Raw genomic sequence first — 21,179 nt, 5'->3', positions numbered from 1 at the left:
TACTACTGCTGGAGCAACATTGTTAAATCAATAGTTATATTTCACAATTTTAGCTATATTTAACTACAAAAAAATTTCTACTGTTTGAGATGCTCAACAGGCGCACCAAATTTGTTGTTTCCTATCTACAAGAGATGTGTACGTACTACGTACGTGGGGTTCTCCTACTCCTACACTAGAATTTAGAAGGAAGAGGCATTTCTAGTTTATATATTTTGATGACCTGCTAGCAAGCTAGACTAAGAGCAAGTGCACTGGTTTGCCCTTGCCTGGTTATAGTCATGAAAAAGCTGACTAGGTGACTTTTTTTGCAAAATCTTCTCTTCCACCGGTGGAAGCTTGACTGGGCAAGAATCACTCCTTCCTGACTACAGCCAAGAAAATAGTCATGGGAATGACTATTTTCATGCCCAGGCAAGAAAGAGACGAGCTCATGGAGAAGGAAGGCTGCAAACACAACGTGGGGGACGTCAGCAACACAGGGGAGAAGGAGACGCGCCTGCTTGGGAAGTGAGGGACAGCAGCCTGACGCGTGGCGCCGATGAACAGTAGTTTAATGAACAGTAAGTGAACAGTGTATTTAAATACCACTGATGAACAGTTTTTTACGTGAACAGTATCATGAACAGTGAAAGTGTGTGAACAGTGTTGACCGGGCAAAAAAACAACGGGTGCAAACCCATGTCCAGTGGCAGTGAATAGTAACTTGACTGGTCGAATTCTTGACTTCTCGACCTTGACATTTCTTGACTACGGGTGGACTTGCTCTAAATAGACAGAAATAGAGAATGGGTGAGATTAGTGAAGAAATGAGGACAACAGAAGTGGAAAGCAGAGAGTGGTACATGGCTGCTTATGCACCTGAAAGTGCTCCGACCTCCGATCATCTCGAACTCCGCACAATCAAAATCTCACTTGCGTACGATTCGATCCCTGACCAACATGTTGTCCTCGAGACCCTCTTCCTCTCCCTTGATCCGTACTCGCGAAGCAGGATGACTGGCCGAGAAGACGGCCTCTGCTCTCCCCAGTACAACCTCAACGAGTTTATTGTTAATTACTATCGGTTCAACACTAATCACTTTCATTTATGCACTACAGTTTGGTTTAGTTTCTCTTTAATCTGCACTTGTTATAATGCCGGTACGTACTTTCAACATTTGGGGTTGGGAAGGTAATTAGGTCAGAGGATAGTAACTTTGGAGAAGGTGACATAGTGCTCAGTCCTTCCATACCTATTGCTGAATGTAGTGTGCTACCATGCATCCCAAGCTTTAATAAATAAGATAGATCCAAATGCTGGTGTTCCACTGCCTGAATATCTTAGTATGCTAGCCTGCTAGGTACCTAAAATTAGTTGGTTTTCAATCTTTCTTTCTACCCTACATATGCCATAATATATTACCCTATAGTTCATACTTGGATCCACAAAAAGGGTTGATCTATGATTGAAAGTACTACGGTGAAATATAGTAGAAGGTTTCTATAATCGGATGTGCTAATGTTTTGGTTGAATAATGGTATGTTATAATAATTAGTTCTACAATTTTTTTTTTTTTTAAATCTTAGTTCACTCCACCCTTAGATATGTTAATGAGAATTGAACCAATAACCTTTAGAATATTGGAATTATAACCCATGACCTTTAGTTCTACACTTAATTTGACAATGATTTATTAGGTTACCAATCACCTTTTCTTATCAATCTATACCTAATCCACATTATCAAATATTCATTGTTGAGTAGATTGTCCAATTACTACAATTTTCATTCATTTTTTTTATCCCATTGTACCCTTTATAGCTTGTAGAAAAGTCATATGAAAAGAAATTAATCTATATGCCTAAACTATAGCATTTTGAAAATATGTGATTTCTTGCTTAATTCGATGCTTTGATTTTCAAATTTTCATTGAGGAAAACTTTTACATATAGCACCATGATTTCAAACTTATGCATATACTAATTCAGTTCATATAGACCATAAAAAAAAAGTTTAAATTGTTGTTGTGTATCACCTCTGCATTCGTGACCATATTCTCTTTCTAAATTTTAGCTCTCAATAGTATGATATATACTAGTAAGGTATGTACGTTATTCATGGGATTTAGTTTTTCAAATCTTTTCTTTTATCATCATAGTGCCCTGAATTTTCTTATGGAATTATGGTAAAGTATCATGTTCTAGAATTGAACTTTTCCTTTTGTATATTGTCATATGAGGCCCGCTCACCTAAGGAACAGTGAGAGATAAGTGAATTTGTCGGCTGAAAACAAATTCACAGTATTAAGTTGTTATAATTTCAGCCTTTCAGTTTAATACATGTGATTAAGATGTATATGTCTCTCACAGTCCTTTAACAATGTCCCTTAGATAGTTTATTGGTTCTTCATTCTCAATTGTTACATTTTTAATGTAAAAGGATATGCATATAGGGATAAGATAGAGACTTTCAACCTAATAAACATGGTCAACTTGCAATGAGAGAATACCTAAGAAAGAGGTTGATGCGGAAAATGATTCTAATAAATAGGTTGATATAAAATTTTTGAAAGTCAGGTTAGCTAAACATACGCGTCCAATCTTTATGTTGTAATTAAAAAAAAAAACCTATTAACTATGGGCTAGGTTAAAAAACTTAAAACTTTGCCTTTAAGTCAAGTTATAAGTAAACTGCTTGAAAACCAAAATCTAGAGTTGTGTCGCAAACTGCAAACAATCCTTGAGTTTTAACCCAACAACAGTAATAGATAGCAACAACTAATACTAATTAGCTGAGTTTCAAAATACAAAAGCTACCTTTAAAATCATACGTTTAAATTACTAAAAGTAAATTCAACATTGGTTTAAATTTATAAAGCCTTAAGCTAAGACACATGTATATATGAAGAGTAAATAATAAAAAACTAATGAAGAGTAAATAATAAAAATTTCTCTCCTCTGACCTAGAACGCAGCTAGGTCAATCTTGCGTAATGGTATGCCCTGTCACGCACCGTTGTCGAACAGGCCAGTAGGGACTGAGTGTCCAGTGGTTAGTGGTCCAAAAAGAGAAAATGCTATGGGGGGATGACAACGCTTTCCAAATTGTTTGAAGATTCTAATGGGGAAGGGTAGGGGTGGTTGGAGGGCAAGTAGGCGGGATCAGCCTCGTTCTGTTCAGAGCCGGCCCTGGGATTTCGGGGGCTCTAGGCAAAAAAAAAAAAATTGGGGCTCCCTAGTCCCTACCTTCAAATATATTTATAAAAAAATTTGTGTAATTTTAAACAACATAAAATTAGAAAATAATATAACAATAAAGCGATCTCAATATCATTTGAATAATATAGTAAAAGTATTGAAATTACAATAATCAGTACTCTTATTACTCAAAAATTACCCTTCGTGCATTCTTGGCCGCAAAAGTTTCAATTAAGCTTGAACAGTCAAGCTGTTCACATTCTTAGTCTCATTCTCATTCATATTCTCAGTTTCATTCTCATGTACTTGTTCACTATGTGCATTAAAGTACTTACGTAGAGACCCAGCTTGACGCTTGACTAATGCATTTTTTTGGCTTCTCTTTTCTGTTTTTTAGCCCCAGGAGGATACTTCCTAGCTAATTGGAACCATGATAACAACCTGCAAAAGATAAACACATAGAATTTTTAATTGAAACATATTGCCATATAATACAATTACCAATGTATTAAACCGACAAAACCATTTTCAATTCAAACTTACTGCCATACAAATGATACAGTACTATTATCCTAATATTAAACCCAAATGATAGTCAACAAAGTAGAACAATTTTCAATTGATACAACTATACAAGACCATTATCCTAATATTAAACCCACTTTCAATTGATATTCAGCAAAGCAAAACAATTTTCAATTGATAGTGAACTAGTCAAGTTATTGTTGATTAGTTCATTGTTTTGTAGTCTCAGTAGCACGATAGCACAAACAATCAATTTCAGATTAAAGAATAAAGGAGAACCAGGGACTTGTGTTCTTCCTCTCCTATAGACCTACCGAGTAGTCGAGTACCGACCTACCGTCCTACCCAAACACAAATTAAAGAACTCATCTCCCTCTCCCAGTGACCCACAGACCTAGATGCGAAAATTAAAGAAGAACTGAAGAACAAGAGTACGTCTTAACATAAAATTATCATCACCCATAATCCCAGATACAGAAGAGATAAAATAAGACTACAATAATGGATGAAGAACAACAGGCCTTCGATCTTTTGTTTCTACCCAATTGAAGAAGAACTCGTTTCCTTCTTCCTCCTTGACAAGAGGAAGAGTCGAAGAAGCATGAAATTTGAGCAAGAGAGAATTACCTGGACAAGTTTAGTCTGAAAAGTGAGAAGGAGATAGATCTGGAGACGGCAGTTCGGCGCAAGACATGCGTCGTTGTTAAGGTGAGAAGAACTGAAGAACTTCATTTAGAGGCGATCAAACAATCAAATAAGTATCAGATATATATATATATATATATATATATATATATATATTTTTACATATATATAAAAGGGGTTAGGCCTGTGCCTATTGGGCCTATGCCCAGGGCCGGCTCTGGTTATGTTCTAGAGAGAAGCGCAGACGGCCTGGTGGTTGGTTCGAGTTGGGGTCACAGGATCGGAGGTCTCCTGATGGTGATGACCGGGTCGCGGCCTTGTTGGAAACTTCTGGGTTCAGATCCAATCAGTTGATTTCAATCGGGTTTGGGTAATTTGGCTCCGATTTGGGGAAGGGTGGCTCATCTTGTCAGAGTAGGGGGGATGATGGAGGGTTGGTGATAGGAGCATAAAATGAAACAAATATAATGTGCAATCCTTTACATTTTTCTTAGCTATTTCATTTAAAAAGTCAGTTTAACTGTGTTTTCTTTTTAGGTAGTTCATGAAGTGATTCAAGCAAAATAGGAGCTTAAAGGGAGCAATGAAGCCATGGACCATGTAGAACTAATCCAAAGGACTAAGATTGATTACCTTTTGGCCGGAAATTACAAGGAAAGTCCACGGAAATCATTGCGCAAAACAGTTGTTGCAAAGCAAAAAACTGTAGTTTCAGAATTAGCATTTTGGGAATAGTATTGGGGAGAGTTTCTTGCATTCTTCCAACTGTACTGTTAACGTTTGTATCCGTGGGGATCTAATTAACGATAAGTAAAGAGAGAGAGAGAGAGAAAGAGAATGACACAAGCGAAGTATAGTGGTTCGCCTCCGCATGAGCGGGAGACTACGTCCACTTGAATGTGTACTAGTGTGTCGAGCCTTGCGGCCTAACAAGATTACAAGAGATGTAATGGGATTGAGATGGAAGGAATTGGTGTTTAAGTGGGAGGAGAGTTCCTTTTATAGGTGAAGGAATGCTCTTCCTTTACATGGTTTTCGATGTGGGACAAGTAACAACTATTCTAGTATAGAAATGCCTAGTTATGAGGGCATGTTGGCAAGGGCGGGAACGTGGCTTCCCGGCGACGGATTTGCCATTTCCGGATACTGTGGCGTAGCTTGAACATAGGGCTACAAGATGCAAGTAGCGGTTGGGCCTCACCATGTCTCCGTGTCTCGTGGATGTCCCAAAGTGGGTGTTACTTATGCTTGGTGATGTAGAGAACTAGCTTGCTAGTGTAGGTATAAACAAGTCCCCGAAGTCTCCGAGTAAGAGTAGCTTCTTGGTTGGGGATTCAAATCATGAAGTCATCAAGCATAAGTAATATCTGAGAGGCGCACGGCCCCTACAAGTCCCCGAGCTCCGCAAGCAAGAAGGGACTCGCTATCCTGTATCACAAAAGACAAAAATTCGTATATGGAGTTACATCGGAGGTGCACGAAAGGATGAAGTGCATGAGATAATGGGGCCTCGCCCTTCCGAATGGTGGGACCATATGTAAGACCATATGTAAGGAAACGTGAAAAAGTGTGGTGCCCGGAGGCTAGACCACATGTATGAAGCATTGTGAACCGAGAGCGTAACTAAAGCATGTTGGATAAGTGGAGCGAGTTAGGTGTTCGAGCAAGTTGGGTGTAGGCGCTGTATGAGTGTGCGGGGCGTAGCCCAAGCGAGTCGTGGCCATGCTTTGATACCCAAGCGAGTCGTAACCGTTTCGCAAGCGTTTATCCGAGCATGTTTAATTGAGCTATAAGTGTCACAAGGTTCTAGATGAATGTCACATGAAAGTGAATTTAAGCATGTATGTGTGTAGCGTGTACTTGTAGGAAAGTTGCTAATAACATGTTGTAGGCATGCTTAAGGGTTATAGAGACATGTATAGTCATGGCATCGGCGGTAGCTCAAATTGCAAGAGCGTAAAGATAAGAGGAATGCACTTATCTTAGGCCCGTTTGGAGGCTAGCGGAGTTGGCCAAGCATGACGCTCCATTGCTCCGGCGGAGTTTCTTTGTAGAGAGATGATGATTTCATTACTTGCGGAGGTAATTGGTGATTATATCTCCTTGAAACAAAATAGGTGATTAGTACATGGGTATGTAAAATCAACAATAGTATTTTGTATATATACATATCTATTTTGAATGTTGAATTTGCGGGAAATATACAAACTCTTTATTATATGTGAGGGCAATTGAAACATGGCCGTGATGGCAGCGTTTATATGTAAATGCAATAGTCATATGGTAAAGTGAGATAATCACTTTGATATACATATGCCATAGCCTTTATATGTACGTATGATTTCCTGCCTATGTCAGAAGCATGAGCCTATTTTGTCGGTTCTTGTGTGTATACCGAAGACATATATAGTAGATATGTTCAAGCGGCATCCATATATCATGGCATCATGTCTTTATAATTGTCTTGTGTGATAATTGGAACATGGTAAACTATCTGTTGCAATGATAAATGGCAGGATATACTTTTATATTGGAGTACGTGGCTAATTAGCATGACAATGAATATATGTCATGATGCATGTGAGAAGCAACTGAGTAGGTGTGCAGACAAGTGTCCATGCCATTAATGCGTGGCACTTTGTACTCCATGGAGTTTTTTTTTTTTTTTAAAAAAAGAGATATGGCAGAGCATGCATATAGTTGAAAACATGACAAGTGTGTTGCATTGTTGCAGTAGCTATGCCACGTGCCAGTGTGTCTGAGGTCTATATATGTATATAAAATGCTTTGACCCTGCACAAGGGGAGCAAAAGTTGAAAACTTATCTCCTGCTCTTAGCCACAAGCGTGGACGTGCTGCTGTGTCGGCAGAGGCGGGAACGCATGCCTATTCGGAGAAAAGTATGAGCCCAGGTGATTTGCTAGCGGAGAAGCCAAAAAGACGAGCGAGCGCTGCAATTGTTTTATAGTGGCTCTGTTTGCGCTTGGCGGTGGCAGAGGGGTGCCTAGCGGTTGGCTGAGGGGTGCCCAGCGGTTGAAGCTAGCGGTGCTCTAGTTAGCTGGAGCAGTTTTGGTCAGCGGAGCTCTTCTTGGGCGGATGTGTTATGAGTGAAGCATTATGTGGTGCACATGAAGGAAATGAGAAGAACCGCTGCCGCTGACGGAGTTTGGCGGAGGAACTTTGACGCTTCCGCTGACAGTACTTGGCGGAGGATGCCCGTGCTGCCGCTGGCGAAGGTACTCCCTAGCGGTGTCGCTGGCGGTGATTGAAGAGGAGAAGCATGCCTTGGCGCTGGTCGCCGGGTTACCGCTGGGATGGCAGGCGGAGCCGCTGGTGGCAACTAGCGGTGTCGCTAAAGGATGTGGTGGTGCGTCCAGAGGACTTGGCGAAGCTGTAACCGACCAAAGAATTAGGCGGAGATTTAGTCCGGCGGAGACTCATACCGGCTAGCGGAGGCCTTGGACGGCGGAGGGGTGAAGAGTTGGTGGTCGGCGGAGGTTCAAATCTCAGCGGAGGATCTGATCAATGCTAGTGTGGCGGAGGTTTGGGAAACTGCAGCAGAGAAGTTGGGCGGAGAGCGCAGCAGGGAGCTAGCGGAGTCGTGCCGGAAGAGTTCGGCGGAGGCTGCCAGCGAGCTATGCTGCGAGCAGTGCAGCGGAGCGGAGCCTTCTTGCTGAGATGGCTAGTGGAGCTGCAGTTGCGGTTTGGCGGAGAGGAGGTTCCGAGCTGGCGTTCAGCGGAGCGGAGTCTGAGCTTGAGTCCGGCGGAGATGCAAGTTGGGCGGAGCGGAAGAGTTGCAGCTGGCGGAGCTGCAAGTTGGGCGACATTTGGAACTCAGCGGAGGGGAGAAGAAGAGTTTGGCGGAGGTGGTTGGGTGCCCAGAGCAAATCTCTGGGTGTCCAGAGAAGTTTGGCGGCAATTTTTCAATTTTTTTTTTTTTTTTTTTTTAGGTTCAGCGTTGACTAAGTGAATAGTTTAGCGTTGACCAAAAGTTGTACAAGCCTTGATGGGCGTTGACCTACTTCGTCGGGCGTTGACCAAGTGTGATCGGCACCATGTCAGCGTTGACCAACCTTCTCCAGCGTTGACCAAGTATTGACCGCCCCATATGTTGGTGTTTTGAACAGTTTCTGCAACTTTTGACCACTCCTTGGGCGTTGACCACATGTTGACCGGCGTTGACCAACCATGTTGGGCGTTGACCGGCCCCGATGGCACAAGTTACCGCTAAGAATTTCAATTATATAACTCAAAGAAAGTAATTATTTTGAGCTCGGTTAATATGACTTAACTCAATGGTAAGTGACGAAGCCTTTGTGTGTCGGCTTCCCACAGACGGCGCCAATGTTAACGTTTGTATCCGTGGGGATCTAATTAACGATAAGTAAAGAGAGAGAGAGAGAGAGAGAGAAAGAGAATGACACAAGCGAAGTATAGTGGTTCGCCTCCGCATGAGCGGGAGACTACGTCCACTTGAATGTGTACTAGTGTGTCGAGCCTTGCGGCCTAACAAGATTACAAGAGATGTAATGGGATTGAGATGGAAGGAATTGGTGTTTAAGTGGGAGGAGAGTTCCTTTTATAGGTGAAGGAATGCTCTTCCTTTACATGGTTTTCGATGTGGGACAAGTAACAACTATTCTAGTATAGAAATGCCTAGTTATGAGGGCATGTTGGCAAGGGCGGGAACGTGGCTTCCCGGCGACGGATTTGCCATTTCCGGATACTGTGGCATAGCTTGAACATAGGGCTACAAGATGCAAGTAGCGGTTGGGCCTCACCATGTCTCCGTGTCTCGTGGATGTCCCAAAGTGGGTGTTACTTATGCTTGGTGATGTAGAGAACTAGCTTGCTAGTGTAGGTATAAACATGTACCTTTGTAGAAAGGGCCAGCAATCCTTAAAGAAATGATATTTTACTTTAACAAGAGCTAAACAATTGGTCAGAAGCTTCAACGAGACAGCAGAAAATCAAGCTCAAAATAGGCTTCCCGATAAGACAGGAACTGTCAGCTTTTCACGAGGCTTTTTGGGAGATCTTTTCCGGCGACTTACTTGGAGTTTTTCTAGAAGATTATTGATATTCTATAAAATATGATGTCATATAACACGTAGGAGTCAAGGACAATCCAGAAACGTAGAAAGAGGAAGTCGTTCCTTGTCCAAGAAGTAAGCTTCAAAAACAGAAATTGAGCCCCTGTCAAAACAGGGCAGGTTGGCCTAGAATCTTCTTTCGATGGATTTCTTTTGCATTTTTGGAAAGTTATTGATCCTGAAAATATAAAAGGAGATAGTCCTAGAATAATTTGACAAGATTATGGCAAGATTACCAAGGCTTGAAAATCATTTAATTGTGCACCAATCGAAGGAATCCTCAAGCAACTAAGGAAGGTTTTCAAAGAAGAATTGGAGAAGGAAACTTGGGCTGTGCTCCTCATATATGTAGAGCCTCTGCAAAAGTGAAAAATCACCCACTTATAGCGCCATCTTCTACCCTAAAATCCCTAGTTTACAAAGTCTTAAATTCCTCAACTTCTAGAAGCAAAAGCTGTGCACACCATCATCCATCATCCGTCATCATCAAGCTTTGCCATGTACCATCTTGAAGGAAGTTCTTGCATCCAAGGCTGCCTAAAAATGAATTTGTGGCTCTCATCTTCTTCCTTTTACGGTTTTTAGTTTCTTGTAATTCAAACTTATATGTGTTTATTTGTTGAATTTAAGACGATGTGTGGCTAATTTACTTTTGTTAGGAGCGAGGTTTGAAGCCCCTAAGACATATTTCTAATAATATTTTGATTCCTAATTTCATGATTGTTGTGTTGTGAATTTGATTGTTTGATTTTGCTTTACAGATAACTCTTGCAAGTTTATGTTTTATGAATACGCACATAAAATATTATGATCATGTGAGTGGGGCTAGAAATAGGTATTTTAATCTCCTAAACAGTTAACAATATTTATTTCAAATTTAGCAAAGTCTATAGGACATTAATAGACCAAATCAAATAATGGGAATTGCATGCTAGGTAGGCGTTCCACACTAGATTTGGATTCTTGTTTTTATCAAACTTCCGCATGTGATTAATGCTTCGAATAATGATTAGAATAAATAGTTAATAGGATAGCGTTCTATACCTTGATTGTTTATTCTAAAGGCTTAGTAATGGTGCATTCATCTTGCTTAAGTAATTTAGGGGAGTAATAAAAACTTATGCATGCGTTTATGGTTTGTTCTTGATTGAAACTTTTTTCACGACTTAGTAATTGAAACTAGGATGATCAATTTTTCTCAAGCATGTTTTGGTGGTGGATTTCCGAGTTCCTAACATCTTCATCCATATATTTTCAAAACCATAAATCTCAAATTACTTTCTTTATTTTCTGTTTATATTCGTTAAAAACCAAAAACCCCCAAATCAGTTTCAGTTTAGGATTGCAACGCACTCTTCTATCCTCTTTATCCCTCCATCTTTCTTGCTCTTTTCTATTGTTGATGTTTTTCTTTAGATTATAATGTTATTTGTTTTGTATGATAGTTCTGTTTTGTTTTGTTTTCTTTTGTGATTAATATAGTTACCATCGATCTCTGGCTTCGAATGTTCCTTGCTTATCCTTTACTACTGATGACTACATTATTGCAGGGTTAAGTAGTTGAGCATCTATTTTAGGCGTATCAGTTGGAGGGTCGGATTGCGCTTGCCGGCTTTAAGTTGGTGGCGAGACGTCGAAGGAGGTGCACGCGAGATGGCTGTGTCGTGCAATCTGCAGTTCTCATCTTAGGCTTGGGCATGGTGGTATTTGGGCCTTGGCTTTGGCTCTAGGCCCATCTTATTTGATTTATTGTTTTGTACTTTTTAGTTAGACGTGGCTTTATGCCTATAATAAGTCCTTCCGATTTTTTGGTAGGGTGACGTGGGCTCTGTCTCGGGATTGCACAGTGTACCTTGTCTGGCCTAGCTAGGAGACGACAAGCCATTACTTGATCAAACGGACGCAATCTCCTAGTGGCAAGATGAAACAGAGTGTCGCTGGGTTTATTTCGGATGCGGCAACATGGTAGAAAAGCTGTGCTATTTATAATTATGCTTTTTTGTGATAGAGTTTTTTTTGTTTGTTATGTCACCGCTTTGTTAAAGTAAATCGAGTAGCCAGTCGAGCACTCTTTCCTAATTTGTACATATTATAATACATAGATTTTGCGTAGATTCTTGGTATTATTTCAGAATGTTCTCTTGATGTTTATAGTAATCTGAGGTTCAGGCTCTATGTCCCTCCCTGTTATTCTACAATTTCATTTAAAGGCTTGAGGGCAGCCGCACCAGTCCCATTTCAAAAAAAAAAAAAAATTCTATAAAACCTTTGAATTCAAAAGAAATCTAAAGAAAAGCTCTATAGTTCTATCAATAATGACGAGTAGAGTTTAATAAAACTGCTGGAATAATGGGATGTAGAATTAAGGTATTTAAAGAGAGTGTTAGTTTTCCTAGTTGACTTATGTTTATTTTATTTACACATTGCTAAATGATAGACACACATCTTTTACTTAATACACAACCTATTAACTTTTTTATTTTAATATTTTACTAGAAACACAACCCCAAACTTCCTAAACTATCCTCATTCACAATACACAATATCTTTTCATTAAATACATATCGTTTTGTTTTTTTGCTGAAATAAATTGAGGTAAATATCTTGTAAGAGCAACTCCAACAGCTTCTCTATAATTTTTGTATTATAGGGAATCAAAAGTCAAAGCTTTAGCTATTTTTTATTCTCTAACTCCAACAGATTCCTTGTTTTGCAGCAATCTCTAAAATCTCCATAATTCTTCCTTAAATTTTAGAGTTTGCTGTAAATATAGGGAATTTGGTTTTCTCTCTCCTCACTTTCCCTAAAATAGAGATAATTATAGGGAATCTGTTGGAGCAAAAGAGGTTTATTTTTCTCTAAAGTAGAGAAAACTCAAAATATAGGGAATCTGTTGGAGTTGCTCTAAGAGACTGCTTATTTTTTTTCTTATATAAGAGAGACTACCTATTGCATTGCTGCAGTTGAAAAAAAAAAATGAGACCCAAAGAATGACATATTACACTAGAAGACTCAGCATCAATTCCTCAATGGCTCAACACTAGGCCAACAACCTCAACATACAACACTTTTTACACAACAATTTTTTTTTTTCATTGTGTGATTGTGGAAACTGAATCATACAACAGGTATAAGAAACTCGCGTTGTATAAGGCTGTTACAATTCAAAAAAATTTAGCTAGAGTCTTATTGCACAACACTTAGAAGAACGTTTCGTTGTGTGAATGAAAAAAAATGGGCGGGCACATTTCCCTCCTACCTTCACTCAAATTTGGCTCCAAATTCTACCTAACATGCACTGCTTTTGTACTACATAGCACAACAGTATAGTTATATTTGTTGTATGAGTTAGCTTGTAAATCGTCATACAACAGTTTTTTTCTTTGTGTTGTCCAAGTGAGGAAGATATATATTGCCAAGATTTCGATGCATCCAAAATGTCATTCATTCCCCCAAAAACGAACAAATTTTGATGAAATGTAGGTTACATATATGTACTCTTACAACGTAGTTACTTATTTTGTGTTGTTTGAATGAGAAATATATATTCCTAGAGCCAACATTGGTACTTTATTGCACATAGGCTGGACGCTTCCCTCCTTGCTTCTTTAGCTCAAATTTGATGTGTAGATAATCAGACAACATAACTTCATTTATGTGTTGTTTGAGTCATGGAAAAAAAAAGGGCAAAATACTGTTTACTCCCTATACTTATAGGGTATCGACGTTTCAGTCCCTAACGTTTCAATTTCACCTAAAAACTCCCTAAACTCTCTAATTTCACCCAATTGGTCCTTGCCGTCAGTTTTCCGTCTAAATCTCCATCATCTTGCTGACGTGGCATTATTTTCATGCTAAAATGACTATTTTACCCTCATCGACAAAAAAAAAATTTCATTTTTTTTTCCTTCTCTCTCTCTCTATTTCTCTTTTCTTTTTACCTCTTCTTCTTCCACCGTGGCCCTTATCTTCCCCCTCTCTGATCTGTTCTCCTCTCTAATTCGACTTCATCCCTCTCTAATTCAACCTTAGATTTCTCCAATTCGACTTGCACTCCCTTCAATTTGACCTGCTCCTTTCTGTCCACTTGCTCCTCTCTACCACACCTCCGACCTCGGACGGAGCTTAGTGTAGTTCCGGCGACACAATCCTATGATAGCTCCAATTTCCAGCCATGCTGGACGTAGAGCTAGTCGGATTCTCTTCCTCTCGACGGCGTGAAGCGGAGCCCGGTCCTCCTTTCTCCAAGAGAGCAACGGCGGCGGCAGGACGAAGCCCAACAGGTTCTCGGGTTTGCGAAAAATTCTCCGATTCCGGCTTATTCGTGGTGTCGGACCTATATCAGAAGCTTCCTCTCAACGTTAGCACTGTTTCTATGGTGTTGGTTTGCTGAGATGATGAGCCAAGATAGAGAATCGAAGAGGATAAGATGTTTGAGTTTTCCTGCGAGTTTCCATGTTTTCCGGTGACTTTGGTTTCAATTCAGGTATCAGAGTTTGTGTACTTGTCGAGCTCTATCTCTCGGTATAATTGAATTTGAATTTGGTTGAGATTTGGAGATTTTGATATATTGGGCAGCATCAGCCACCGTGTGGCTACTGTGCATGGCAGTGATTTGGTTTTTTTGGTCGTTTCTGATGGTTTTGATCATCACTTGGTTCCCTGGTAGTCTTATTAATTGTAATTGAAAATTTGAATGGAATTCTAGATCGATCGAAGTATTGTTGGTGCTCTTGTACTGTTGTTCTGGTATAATATTGGAACTGTGTTGCTATAGATTTGTTTGGTCTTCCTTTGTTGATTTATGTCCTTGATGCAGTCGAAAGAACAAATTGAAGTGGTTATTTGAGGAAGAAAGGGAGGTGGATAGGATGAGGAGAATGATTGATGAGGCAGAGGTTGGTGGTGGTTGAAGGTTGCAGTGAGGATGAGGACGGAGACAAGAGATAGAGGGGAAGAACAAGAGATAAAAAGAAAAGATATAAAAAAAATAAAAAAATATTAATTAAAAAAATAATAAAAAAAGAGTAATTGAGGGTAAAATAGTCATTTTAGAGTGAAAATAATGTCATGTCAGCAAGATGACTGAGATTTAGACGGAAAGCTAACAGCAAGGACCAATTTGGTGAAATTGGAGAGTTTAGAGAGTTTTTAGGTGAAATTGAAACATCAGGGACAGAAACGTCGATACCCTATAAGTATAGGGAGTAAACAGTATTTTGTCCAAAAAAAATATATATAGGTCTTGGACCAGACAAATTAATCAGGCTTTTATTCCATCTCTCACTTCCACTTCGGCTGTTTCAACACTATTTTCAGACTAAAAAACTTCCACACTTCCCATCTCTCTCATTTCACTCCTCTCTCTGCGATTCTCTGAGTCACAAACCCTAACCCCTCTTTTCTTCAATCTTCGATTTTCGAATTTCCAAGATGCGTGAGATTCTCCTCTCTTTACTTTCTTGACTTGAGATAAGGGTTCCATTTGTGAAGGAGGATTTCAAGGGTTCTGCGTATTGAAAGAGAAGGTTTTTCAATCTACTGGTTCTTCTCTTTCTCTCTTGGAAAAAGATCCCAGCGACTTCCTTCATCCAACCAAGACCCTAAATCCCAGCGACTTCCATGGGTAAGCTCTTCCCCATCAAACAAAACCCTAGATCTGTTTATGACTTCATCCAATACTCCACCATTTCAAAGTTTTGATCTTTTGGACGACCCAAATTGGAATCAGATTGATACATTCAAGCTCAGAGAGAATGCAATGCAAGGCTCCACTTGTCTCTTGCAAGGTTTCCCAATCCTAGATTTCAACTTTGTTGGTCTCAATGTTCGCACCTTCGCCTCAATCTAGGTTGCTAGATGGTTGGTTCTATTTGGTCTTTCAATTTTCAGATTTTGATTAACCCTAGATTGGAAAAACTTGGTTTTGAATTTTGGGGTTGGATGCAGGTTGTGCAGGATTTGGAGATTAAATTTCTTGTTTACTTGCAGCTATCTCTAGTAAGTTCAAATTTTTCATCTTCTCAAACCCATTCATTATGTTTCAGCCTTTCCAAGAGTTTGGGTATGATTTGTTGTAAATTTGGTTTAGGTGGCTGTTTTTGCTGAAATATAAAGTGGGTATTAGCATTTGGATTGGGTTTTCCGTATATAGCAGATGATTGGCTTTATTAGCTACTGAAATCTAAGGCTTGAGGTAGGGAAAGCAAACTTTTCTTTATAGCTTTGATTCTAATTTGGTATGTTATTGGTGTGATTGGGTTGAAATGTTTTCCTCTTGTCAAACTGAAATTTTATTGAGTTTCCATTGATATGATGCTCCTTTGGGACTTTAATTCCTTCTGATGGTCATGATATGAATGTGTGGTTAGCAACTTATTCAGGGTAACAAGTATCCTTGTAGTGTATGTTTTAGTTTTGATACAAAACTAGCCTTTGAGTATCCTTGTTGGAACTCTTTGAAGTGTGCACCGTAGACTATGTCCTTTTCCTTGTTAAATCCCTTCTTATCAAGTTTAATTGCAGTAATGACTCTTAGATTTTGTTATATCATCTAAAGTGTCTTATTGAAAATCTTATCTATATGTCTACCTTGTTTCATAGTAGTGCTTTGTGATTTCAAAGGAATATTTATATGGCTACACTTGAGTCTATTTCTTATCCCATTCTTGTTGTCCGTTCATGTTCATAGTTCATTCATACATGAACTGTGGAATCAACTGTGGACGGTATGTCACTAATTGACTCAACTGTGTAATCAAATTAAGATTTTATTTATTGATCACTTCTCTTAATTTTTATTAATATATTCCTGATATGTCTTGATTATGACCAGCTCCTCCTCCTCCTCCTCTTGATGAAAAGACACAGGAAATACAAGTTGCATCCCCTCCAAACCTCATTAATTAAATCCACAAACTGCTAGTTTATCAATATTTGGGCCGCATATAAGGTAGCCCTTCTATGTTCTTTGGGTTATTTTTTTTCTCTCTCTAAATTGTACGTAATAGATTCACAATCATAAAGCTAAGAAATGTTAATTCAAAATGTTATCCCTTCCATAGTACAAAAGCTGGTGTTTTAACCAAACTTGCATATTTACATATTTCAAAAGTAAAATTTTTACTGGTATTACTATATATAAGTTCTTCATCATCATCATCATCACTTTCATCATCATCACTATATATAAGTTCTTCATCACTTTCATTAGTCTTCAGATGTATCATCATCATCTGCTGTTGATCTGGGGGCTACCACTGAAAGATTGGATGGTAAGAGAAGAAAAGAGTGACTGAAGTTGCCGTTGAAATGTAATCTTGAATATGATCAAACAGTAACAAATAAGAAGCACTTTCCTTCCAACCCTATTTAATATCAAACAGACACAATAGTAGAAGTAATATTTTGGTCTTTATATGGCTGCACTTGAGTCTATTTCTTATACCATTCTTGTTGTCCGTTCATGTTCATAGTTCATTCATACAAAGTTCTTCATATTAGTGTCTTTACCCCCCATAGGTATTTATATACGTGGTTAAAACAAAGTTGATGTTTGTTCTGTTTTCTACAAGTTAAACCAAAGCTTTTCAATTGTGAACTTTACTTGAAACAAACAAATTCAAAGCTCTGCTTATTCTTACTATTCTGATTTTCATAAGGGAACTGAATTCTTTGCTTATTCTTAATTGAAACATGCACACGAACTAGTGTTATTGTCATTTACCTTATTAATTTTGTTCTCTTCTTATAAAGGTTTGCAGCTAAGAATTTATATATGTAGCTGCTACACAAATATTCTCTTACTAAGTTTTTGAATCAGCTCCTTTTCTACTAATGAAAGACTATGTTCTTTTCATTTTCATTCTCTTCCTACTAAGTTTTAATAGTATTGAAGTATCCTTAAAATCTGATGTTTACCCCATCTTTAATGTCGTATTGAAAAGCTGATTTCTTTATTTACCGATCCCTATATTGTCTTTGTGAATTTTTCATATTCGCTTCTTGTAATTGAAGAAGCTTTCCTTAGCTTTTTTTTTTCTTGGTCTAAGCTTCTTTGAATCGGAAATAATTCTCCAGTCCTTGTGCTGCTTGTTCAAACTTATGTAGGCTCCTGCTTTGTAAATTATAATCCTTATTAGTCTATGAGGATTCATAGTTCTTGCTCTTTTGTCATGTCTTGTCTATTTGCATGTCTTGTGGTGTCTGATGGCTAAAGACACGATTTGCTATACTAGCCATAAAATGTCTTTACTGAACTTGTCCTAACCATTGAGCAATGCTATTATTGATCTTTTGGTTGTCAAGATACTGACTGAAGTTCTCACAAAAGTCCCTTTTTCTTTTGGTTCATTATCATCTTACTAAAGTTACTTGGTGATTTTGGAAACTAGATATAGCTTTTACTCGTTAGTTTATGATTCATTGTACTTGAAGGTAGTTCAATTCTGCTCTTTTGTTTGACTCTAAAGTTAGATGTTTACGGTGTGCAGGAAATTGAAAGAACTTTTTGTTTCTAGGGAGCGCAAATGTTTCCAAAGATTGATTGGAATACTATTGCAGTTGAGCTTATTGATATGTTGGGTATTTGAAAACAGAGAGATAAAGTCATTTATATGAGATTTGGAAGTGGCCTTGCATTATGACTCAGAGTCATACCAAGGCTATAAGAGAGGTTTATATTTTTCAGTTATTTGTAAATGATGCACATTGTCTATGGGAGTCTGAAGGTTTTTTTTTTTTTTTTTCTCTCTTTTCCAGACTCCACTTGTTCTAATTTTTTGTCCTGCCATATGTGATATGGCCAGAATAGATGATGTGGTGATCACTCCCAAGGGTTTGAGAAAAGGGTGGTTTCACAGGTAGTTCTGTTATTTTCTTTATTGTTCTCTGTTTAGTTTATATACGAGTATCTTTTTTTTTTTCAGTCAAGAAGTATCTGTTTAGTTTATATACTAGTATCTGGTGCAGTCATAGTTTAGTTAGCCAAAAGGCTGATAAAGGTGACCAAGTCTTTTGCTTTGGTGTACTTATTGTTCAATTTGTGTGATCATGTAGGATGCTCTACCTATTTTCAATTTGTCTGTGCTTACAAGGATATTGAAAGCTTGGATGAAGTGAAGAAGAGGTTCAAGGAAGAGTAGCTGTTCAGCCTTTAGTAATATTGTTCTCAATGTTGTTCTTGTGTTTTAATGTATGAATGATTGAGAAATACTATGTTTATGGTACATTTGATGCTTTAATGTATGGATTGGAGTACTTGAATTGATGAATTGCATTCAGATTTCTTTCTAATATAGATCGATACTATTATTTAGATAACAATGGAGTATTAATTATGCAAAATTCGGATTACATAATAATCAAGCAACAATTCACACAACAGACTTCTTATAACACACTAAAATTTAGTTGTGTGAAATTAAATCATACAACAGTTATAGTCTACAAACTGAAGTGGGAAGAGCAATCACACAACAGTAAAATTCAAAGGCATGTTCTCGGACGAGCTTAACCGACAATGGTTTGAAAATAAGTTTTGTTGTCTGAAGCATGCACTTGCCGCGCATAGCATGGCTACGCAGCAGCTGTTCTTGGCATCTGCCGGGGAAGGCACAATGTTGATAACAAATAAACAGTTGACTGTTTGTGTTTCATACAACGACTTTTCACTGTTGTGCCATTTTTCACCACACAATGCTCCGATACACAACAGAGATCGTCCAAATCACACAATGATTTTGGCCCGTTGTCTGTTAGTTTTTTTGGCCTAGTGCAATGTGAGAGTTTCGGTAAATAACATGGTCATCACTAAAGTTAATACAATGGCACCCAAAGAATGTTTTAATTGCTTTTCACTTGTTGGGTTGAACATACTCAAATGCCAATGGGGAATTACTTGTCATTGAGGACTTGACCAAGACAATATTCATATGCCAATTGTTGAGTTTTGTGAACTACTAATGATGAAATTGGAGCGAAACAAAACAATACATCACAAGAGTTCTTGAGGAATTTTTCAACGGTTTTCACTTGCTCTTGTTTGTCCATATCATTTGGACAGTTAATACATTTTTGAAACTAGATTGATAAGAAGATTCGATTCCATGCATGCTCAATTATTGAGAATCAATTCATGATATTTCTCTGCGATATACTTGCACTACTACACAAAGTGAATCAGACAACAGTCAAAAGCCTGTTGTCTGAATGAAAATGGAGATGTTGTAAACTGGCGTGTTGTCTGATCTCCCCCATCAGACAACATTCTTTTTTAATTGTGTCTCTGGTCATTCACACAACATGTGTACCTAAATATGTGTTGTCTAAATTTACCAAATTTTGATTCATGACGGTAGTCTGTTGTCGGGTATGAACTCAGACAACAGCTTATTGTCGGGGTGTTGAGTGAAATTTACCAAGCACAACAATCTTTCCAAGCCTTTGTTGTCTGCTATATATTTTCAACGACAATATTGTATGAGACCTGATGTGTGAAGTAAACATCACACAAGCATTTTTGATTACCAAATGTTGTGTGAAATGTATTACAAATATCAATTTGCTCGATATGGTGTTGTCTCGGGTGAACCTCAGACTACACTTCCGATTACCTTATGTTGTCTGCATCTTATCTAAGATAACAATTATTTGGATTCCGGTGTTGTCTGAAATTTAATTCGTATGACAATCTCTTGGATGCATGTGTTGTACCGGATGAATTTCAGACCACACATTTTATTTTTCTTGTTGTCTGAATTAACGTTATATAACAAGTTTGAGGATGCTAATGTTGTCTGAATGTTATTTAAGATAACATTGACGTTGATGAATTTGTTGTCTTGAATGAACCTCAAACCACACTTTGCTGGACGCCAATGTTGTCTGAATAGCTTTAAGATGACAAGTTGCTAGATAAAAATGTTGTCTAAATTTTCCTCAGACAATATGTGTTATGTCTTTTTGGACTTGTGTTGTGTGATATTTTGCATTACAACAGTTACTAATCCTATATATGTTGTTGGAATCGAATTTGCCCAATTGATATGGAAATAGACTGATATGAAATTCGAAGTTCCAATTTCATTTACCACATTCTCATACATCATTCTCACAAATGTTACCTTATCAATTCAAAGTACTAGCATCAACTCATGTCCAACCAAATCTAAAGAACAAAGTCTCAACTGAACTAAATATATGGGTACCCAAGTACCAAGTACAATGCTTACATATGTCTTGACCACAAACTTTGTCCACTCCTTTCTAACCACATCCATATCTTCTTGGGATATGCTTCTTTGCCTCTTCTTTCCCACTGAAACAAAAGGGTTTGCACTTAGTAATGGACAAAATTGCAGAAAAGAATCTATAATTGTCATTGAGCATTATGTATTCTGGCCAACCTTGAATTTTTTTTGTAATTTGAGCATTACATATATGCCACTTAGTAAATGACAACCAAAATTTCAGTAACCATAATCCAAACAACAAACAGCAACCAAAATTAAATATATGACATTCACCAAAACACATGCAAAACAACAGCAACCAAATTTTCGAGCAACCAAAATTTCAAGCATTTTGGACTTTCCTGACATAATCCAAGCAACCAACATCAACCAAAATGATATATATACATATTCACCAAAAGACATGTAAAACAATAGCAACCAAAATTTCAAGCATTCTGGACAACCTTGACATAATCCAAGCAACCAACAGCAACCAAAAGTCA

The sequence above is a fragment of the Rosa chinensis genome, chromosome 2 (genome assembly GCF_002994745.2).
Source record: "Rosa chinensis cultivar Old Blush chromosome 2, RchiOBHm-V2, whole genome shotgun sequence".
Taxonomy (NCBI): Eukaryota; Viridiplantae; Streptophyta; class Magnoliopsida; order Rosales; family Rosaceae; genus Rosa; species Rosa chinensis.
This window is presented reverse-complemented; position numbering follows the sequence as displayed.